Source organism: Oryzias latipes, chromosome 8 (genome assembly GCF_002234675.1).
Source record: "Oryzias latipes chromosome 8, ASM223467v1".
NCBI classification, from domain to species: Eukaryota; Metazoa; Chordata; class Actinopteri; order Beloniformes; family Adrianichthyidae; genus Oryzias; species Oryzias latipes.
Genome location: NC_019866.2, coordinates 18,353,212 through 18,361,436, shown reverse-complemented (window position 1 = coordinate 18,361,436; position 8,225 = coordinate 18,353,212). Strand labels below are relative to the sequence as shown.

At 41.4% G+C, this 8,225-nt stretch overlaps 1 long non-coding RNA gene across 1 annotated transcript; it reads left to right on the top strand.

Annotated features, from left to right (window-relative positions):
• Window positions 1–2,854: 2,854 nt before the first annotated feature.
• Window positions 2,855–7,269, top strand: LOC110015507. Its single transcript, XR_002290718.2, has 2 exons — window positions 2,855–6,698; window positions 6,847–7,269. It is a non-coding gene; the product is annotated as an uncharacterized LOC110015507 (long non-coding RNA).
• The last annotated feature ends 956 nt before the right edge of the window (window positions 7,270–8,225 follow it).

Sequence of the window (8,225 nt, the reverse complement as noted above, 5' to 3'; positions counted from 1 at the left end):
GATTGGAAGAGGAAGGAAAAAAAAAAAGAATATTGATTACTATTAACAGCCTAAGAGTGGCATGGCATAGGCCAATTAACCTTTTCATAAAGCCTCCATAGCCACTGCACAGCGTGTGAAATGTTGCCTAGTGGCCACCTGCCAAATTTTCTGAAAAACGTTGCATTTCATTTCCATGCATGAAATAGGATATGTGACTGTAGTCATATACTGTTGGCGTGTCATAAAATGTGTTCACTGACAATGTTTTCTAGTAAACTAACATTTCAATTAGCGCTACTGCTAGCACAAAGCGACCAACTGCATATTTTGTACAGTAGCAGAGAAAAAGAAAAAACACTTTTGTGATGACATAAGATTTCTATAAAGTTGCTTGAACAGAGTAATAAAAAAGAATAACTGAAAAAAGATGTGTTTAATAGAACTTCCTTTGTTTACTTTGCACAAAGGATACAATTGCTAAAGCTAAAAATATTTTAGCCGGTGGTACAAAACAGGCCAGTCTCAAGCTAAGTTCACACTGAGCGTGATCTTTAGGGACATCCAGTTTCAAAGTGAAGACAATGCACAGATGCGATTAGAGGTCATGCAGTGCAATTTAAACATCGGACGTGGCTCATCGGCCTGGCAGTAGCATGTTTTGGACATTGCGATAAGTTTTCAGAGTTTAACTGTATATACTTTGGCAAAGAAACTAAGTCAATCAATCAGGGACTTACCTTTGGCCTGTGACTTGATCAGTGGGTGGAGTACAAAACTATCATGGAGGAGAATCGTAATATATTTTTTTCTTTTTTTGTATTAGGACAATAATAAAAAGTTCCTCCAATTTTATTCTTTTTTTAAATTTGTTCCTTCTTGGACCAAAGTGGGACAACATGTGGTCAAGCTGGGTCACAGAGGAATGGAATTACTGTTGACTGCCGTCATTCACACGCACCTCCTACTGTAGATGACAATCCTTAATGTACTGGGAGTCTATGAATAATCTCATGAACTCAGACATGCAGACATGATTACTGAAGTGTTTATAGAACTCTTCAAAAAATACTTGATCTCTTAACATCATGCATGTCATTTATGCATTGTAAATTAGATTTACAGATAGTCAATGCCCTGATGTTCCGATAAGGCTAAAAACTATTTTAAAAAAGCAAAAAAACATTGTATGTTATTCTACATGTTCTCTGACAATTTCAAAGAAATTCAAATTTCAAATTCTTCTCTAAAATACAATCATTTCTCTTTTGCATGGGTGGATATGTTTCCAAACACTTTTAAAGAAAATTGAAACACATGAAACCTGTCAAATAAGAAAAGGAAACAAAAAAAAAAAAAAAAAAAAACACAACAGAGTTTAGTATGGCTTTAGTATTTGTTTATCCTTTTGACACTGAAGAAATTTTTATTTGTCATATATTGCAAATGTTTCTACAAAACCTATTCTATTGCACTCAACCTGGTGTGAAATTAGTTGTTGGTCCAACGTCAGTTTAATAATTGCTAACACGTGGTTAGCTATATATGTGTATGTGCTTTAATAAGTTGGCTTTCTTGTTTCATTTTATGATATGTCAGAGCTTTGAGTCTTCCATGTGCTCCTTCGCCAATCTGAGAAAGTGTTTGTAAATGTAATCATGTTCAGGAAAAAGCTGACACTTCAGTTTAACACACAAAAAGGAAACAAAGGAAAAACTGTTTAAAAAAATGATACAGGTTCTTTATATATCATGGGGGGACACGAGGATTGGTGTGGAAAAAAGTGAACTTTTCAGCTCAGAGTGAGGTTTTGACAGCTGAGATGATATGTGAGCTAGAGAGACAGAGAGAATGACATGGAGGGAAAAAGGAAGAGAGCGGATAACAGAAATAGCTGAAGCTCTTTATTATCACCTCCACCTGTCTGCCTTTCGCACTTCTAATTACTTCTGCAAATAGCACAAAATGAGGAGAGTATGTAAGTGTGCGGGGGTTCATTCTCGTGTGTTTGTGTACTGAATGTTTCTAATTCTTTCACCAGTTCTTGCCTGGCTTTACACGTTTTAAACATGATTTACATATTTAAAAGTGTCTTGTAAAGGCTGCGTGTCGAGTCCTTGCGCGCCAGAACTTTTGCTTCGTTATTGTGTGTATGTGTGCACAGATTATATGTCTGCTGTTACCCACCTGGAAAGAGGCGGCCTGGTGAGAGGAGCTTAAGGAGAATCTAATCCTTGCCTTAATGTGACAGCAGCATTTCTGTGAAAACACCATCATTATTAAACTGTTGAGCATTTTGGTGCGAGTTAGAGCAGGCCTCAGACGCACACCCTCACATCCTCTTGACAGCAAGCGTTGTGCGGGAGGACACAGCAAGGCTGGCTCCGAGTGTCGGCTTAAGCGCGCTGAGCATCCGATGTAGGTCAGGAGTATTGCAAAGTGCGCCTCAGACTCTTCTCTGACTTTTGCTTGAAACCAAATTCTACCAGAGGGATTATGCAGAGACAGCTTCAAACCACCCCTTGCTCATACACACACACACACACACACACACAAACACAAATGTCCAACAGCACACTAACTTGTTAAGAGCTTTTTTGAATCTAGGTCAGCCAAGAGGTGGAGATATTGTTGACCTTTACTACCTACAGCATACTCAACCTATGTAGGCAAAGAAAAACACAAAAAGGCCCTGCCTGCATCTAATATGCAAGTATTTTTATTATATAGTCCCAAATAGTAAAACTTGATCATGTGAATAACAGGAATTTCGACCATCGGCTACAATGCCAGCTTGACGGCGACATATTAAGCTATGTTTATAGACGATGTGTTTATACTGCCTTTGAGAAATTAATAGTTGCAGTTTGTGCCCGGCTGGAATTATATGCCACCATGTCTTTTATATATCAGAACAGAGCTGTGAAACAAAAAGCCTGGAGCGAGATTCACGAGATTTGCAACACTTGGACACAGGCCACGACAGGCACCACAGCTCCGAACAGCAGCATAGACAATAGAGGTGGAAAACTTCGTCCACACGTGCTCAGTGTCACAACTTCCCTCGGTACCTGTTTAAAGCACTCCCGGAATTGGGAGTTAAAGACCTCCCTGATGGAGGGCTCAGCCAGACGTTTCCAGTACCCCTCCAGAGAGACACCAAGAAGCCAGGCTACTTCAAACTGCTGGTTGGCGCATAGATTGAAACCACAGTCCACCTGTCCCCCACCCAAAGGCAAAGGGACATGACCCTCTCATCCACCAGTGTGAACTCCTACACTTGGCGGCTGAGCTGGGGGCTCATGAGTAAGCCCACACCAGCCCGCCACCTTTCACTATGCACAGTTCCAGAATGTTAGACATTCAAACCCTTCTCAAAGGATTGAGTTTCAGAGCCCAGGCTGTGCGTGGAGGTGAGCCCAACTGTGTCTAGGCAGTACCTCTCAACCTACCGCACAAGCTCAGGCTCCTTCCCTCCCAGAGAGGTGACATCAATGTCCCAAAAGCCAAGTTCCATGACCAGGGTTTTTGGCCGCTGAGGCACCCGCCTTCGACTACCACCCAAACCACATTGCACTGGCACCTTTTGAGCTACTGGAGAGTGTTCCTACGTCGTTCTTTTGGGCTGGACCTGCTCTACATTATTACTCATAACAAAGTTCCACAAAATTTGATAAATTCCAAAGAACTGAACTTTGTTTAATTTGCTGCATTATGAGGTCATTTTTAAAGGCTAAAACTCAGAGGCAGAAAAGCCAGATCAAGAAACACCAGGGGGACAGACCAACTCTTAACCAGGGACAGAAAAAGGAACTGTGAAATGCTGGATTGTAAGCTAAGGTACAACAAACTGGCAAAGACTGTGAGGAACTGTCAGTTCTAAATACCGTGGCTCACAGGTAATGTTCTCCCCTTTATTATGTCCCGAGTAATAATTTGAATAAGTTGAAGACGCTGTTAAGACAAGATGTTGTTACAGGAAGTCGCCCATCTTGTATTTTCCTCTCAGCAAGCACACAGACTTAAGTTCATCCTCTGACATCTACTTCTGTGTTCAGGCTTTTGACATCATCGTCTGCAAGTTGCTTTATTTTTACTAGATGTACAATATTGAGTGTTTATTTTTGTAAAAACGTTGGTGGCAAATATATATTTGTTGACTACTAGATGTTTGAACGATGGTGGATTAAGCTAATTTTATTCATATTGGACTTTTCTAAGGACAGGTTTATTTTCTGTTTTACAGTTTTTTCTCTTTTTTGGAGACATTGTTGGAGCAACAAATTTGGATCTATGGACATCCTGACTTTGCTCATGTTTCTGAAAGGAGTTATTCTTACTGCTGAATTGCGTTACTCGCAGGCAGAGCAGGACAGTGATTAGGCTCACCAGAAGGGGACTGGGAGACTGGAGAAAAACTCACCACAGATCATGACACACACCCTCATAGATATTTTGTTTGAGGATGCTCCAAAGGTTCTCAATAGGGTTGAGGTCAAGAGAGGATGGGGGGCATACCATCAGTTTATCTACTTTAATGCCCATAGCAGACAATGATGCAGAGGTATTCCTGACATGAGATGTTACATTGTTATGCATGAAGATGATTTAGTTACGGAAAGCACAGTTCTTTTTCAGTCAGAAACTCCACATACTTTCTGTAGTAAATTCTTACACCTTCAGGGACCCCGAAGGGGTCGACCAGCTATCTCTTCATGATTCCGGCCCAAAAACATGAGTCTGACACCTGCTTGCTGATGTTGCAGCCTTGTTGGGACATGGTGGCTGTTGCACGCAAAGATTTTTCGCTGTTTTCTTTCTTTTTCCCTATGCATATGATCCTTGAGCTGAGTGGGCGGAGTGTACTTACCTGGTGGAGACCTGACGAACTGTCCAACCACACACCAGAGCCTGGCACCAGGATTGCAAATAAGCTCCTTAAGATGGATGGGAATGGGGGGCTCATTCTTGCTTCACTACTCTCCTGTGAATGCTTGTGTGCAGCTCAGTCCCCCTTTGTGCTGGAGTGTGTTGAAGGTTTGTGGACAGGTAAGACACCTCACGTAGCCTCTCGTAGCCTATCTTCTGTTATCCACAGTAGGCAAGTTGGTTGGCGCCACCTCTTGTATAATTTGATTCCATTTTTGTAGAAGTCAGAATTGTATCTTTTTGACACCTAAATGCAATTTGTTTAAAACATTTGAATTTATTATGCAATGTATATCCTCCTTAATGAGAAAAATGCTACAAAAACATGTTAAAAAACAAACACAATTTTCATGGGAGTTGGTCTTTCTTTAGGTATTTCGATTCATTCAGTAACCAAGTATTAAATAGTTTGGCTTGGTGACACATGAAGAAGCAAACCACAGTGTTTAACCACATGATAAATATCTTAGTAAAACTGGTATTTAAGTAAGAAAGTTTTTTTATTAGGTAATGTTTAAAAACAAACTGAACTGAACTGAACTGAACTTGTGCCTGAAGCCTATCGCCAAATGTTCAGACAGCGGATAAAAAGTCCGTCACAAACTCATGAGGAGTTTTTTCGTGAAAAGAGCATTCTCTTTGATAAATGGTGCACAGCATCAAAAGCTGATGATTTTGTTTCTCTTCGGGAACTTATGTTATTGGAAGAGTTCAAAAAAAGTTTGCCGGAGAGTCTTGTTGTCTGAATGAGCAGAAAGTTAACTCTGTGACAACGGCAGTGGTGCTCGCTGATGAGTATGTGTTAACTCACAAAACATCCTTCCCTGTGCCAAACAACCACCTGCTGTACCTCAGCCAACTCACAATAAACCATGTGCATCCAGAGAAACAAGCAAGTGTTTTTATTGTCAGAAAACTGGACATTTCATTGCTGACTGCGTTCTCCACCAAACTAAATCTGAAAACGCCCAACAGAGTCCTTCTAGTCCAAAAGGGATGGGAGTCATCTTAAATTCAGGTAAAGGTAAGAAACATCCAGCCTCCTGCTTTAAACCTTTTATATTTGAAGGTCTTATCTCGCTCAGCGGCAAGTGCTCAGTGCGCATTTTGAGGGACACAGGTGGTTCCCAGACCGTTATTTTGGCAAATGCACTGCCGTTTCCAGTTTCATCCTCCTGTGGATATACCTGAATACTTTGTGGTATTGGCATGGAGTATTCTCCACGCCCTGTTCATCTCGTATACCTAAAATCTGAGTTAATTACAGGTATTTTTCCCATGGCAGTTTGTCCGGAACTGCCCATAAAAGGTGTTACAGTTTTGCTGGGAAATGATGTGGTTGGTGAAAAGATTGTGCCACATCTCGCGGTACTGCAGAAAATCACCTTAGTGCCGCTGAAACGTCAGCGCAGAACCCCAGTGCGCCATTACTCGCGCGCAGCCGCGAGATGACTTGTCTGATGGTTTGTCTATGCCTCTTCTTTCAGGAACTAACCGTGTCACGACGTCGTGTGAACATGACAGGTTTTCTTTCAGACAGGTGACAATAGGAAAGGATCAAAGGGAGCCGTCTGATTTGGGGCACTCTAAGTCTGCGTATGCACACAGCGACGTGCCGCACGGAGAGCTGATCCACTTGTACGCACAGGTTATTTCGGTAGATGTTCAGGCCTGAAGCATGAGTTCCGGCTCGGAACTCCCAACCTGCTCCTCCGGCACACGGTTTTGTTGGAGAGGAGAGCCAGTTAGGTGATGACCTGTCTAGATTGGATTCAAGTTCTTCCTTTAAAGTAAGTTGTGCATCACACACTTCATTTGTTTTGGTTGGTTTGCTTGCAAACCTTTATATTTAAAGGTTTGTTAGCTTAAGGGGAGGGGTATTTCAACCCCTGGTATTGACTGCTTGTTTTGGGTGTGTGTATGTGTTTGTGTTTCTAGCTCCTGCAGAAGTCCAGCTCCTGCACAGACGCTGACTCCGCCCCCTCTGCAGTGCTGATTGAGGCTGCTACCAATCGCCTGGTTTTGAAGGAAGCTTTTAAAGCTCCCAGGATCCTCTGCTCCAGTGGCAGATGCATTCCGGTGTGGGAATTTGTATCTTCAGCCTGCCCCTGCTGTCTGCCTGGCCTTAGCTCGAGAAAGCCTCTGGTTTCCCCCTTAGTTTGATTTTGGTTTTGTCCTTTTGTTACATTTACTCTTGTGGTCTTTTGTTTTCATTTTGAGTTATTTGGTGTCTTGCTGTAAAGCATGAGCATTTAAGTATGCCATTAATTATTCCCCCTTTGATGCTTTGTTGGTTATTTTTCTTTAGATACCTTTCATTTTTATGTGTCACCAAATAAACGGCTGTGTGGCCAACCTTAACCCCGCCCGTTAATCATTATTTTCTTTATGTTGCACATTTCTCCCTCCTCCCTAAAGTAGGAGGTAACAGTCACAATCGTACACCCATGCACACTCACGCCTATGGACATTTTAGTGTAACCTATGAAGCATGTATTTGGACGGTGGGAGGAAGAAGGCCGGAGTCCCCAGAGAAAACCCACACATGCACAGGGAGAACATGCTCCACTCATTGATGTGCACGTCCCCCAGCCGGGACTTGAACCGGGGGCCTTCTTGCTGTGAGCTAGAACGGTAACCACCACACCACCGCGCAGCCAATCCAATTGTCACTTGGATATTTAACAATAATAATGTCACTTATCAAAACAAATCCAACCTAAATTCCCCTCACAAGTGGAGTATCATCTCATAGAAGACACGTTACACTGTCCAGTATGCATGTTTTCTCTGCAGGCCTCTTTTCAGTACATATTTTGTGGTGTCAGAAAGACATATAACTTTGATGCAGGTGTTTCCTGACCTCTTTTTCTTAGCAGAGCAACTGCTTTCTACAGTCTTTAGAGCAGGAAAGTGCAAACGCTTACAAATTTACAAATTTATCAAAATAGAAGGATATATTATAAGAAAATCCCAAAATATGTTTTCAACTATTTTTGTTGTAAACTATTGATACGTTTTTTAATGGCATTTGATCTGAACTGTAGGGTTCGTTTTTCTTGCTAGGGGGTGAGGCAGCTTTATATTTAACATCATTTAATAAAGTTCCACTTCCTCTATGAAGACATGCATTTTAAATCAATAAAACAGTCATTGCAAAACAAAAAATGGTTCAAATGTTTAGTTTAACAAAAATCATTAGGAGTTCCATGTAATAATATGTGATATGTAAGGACATCAGCACATTTGAAGTCTGAGAAAATTCATGTTTGCTTCAATGGGGACTTGGAAAGTGGTTGCTTAGTTTTCCATAAGAA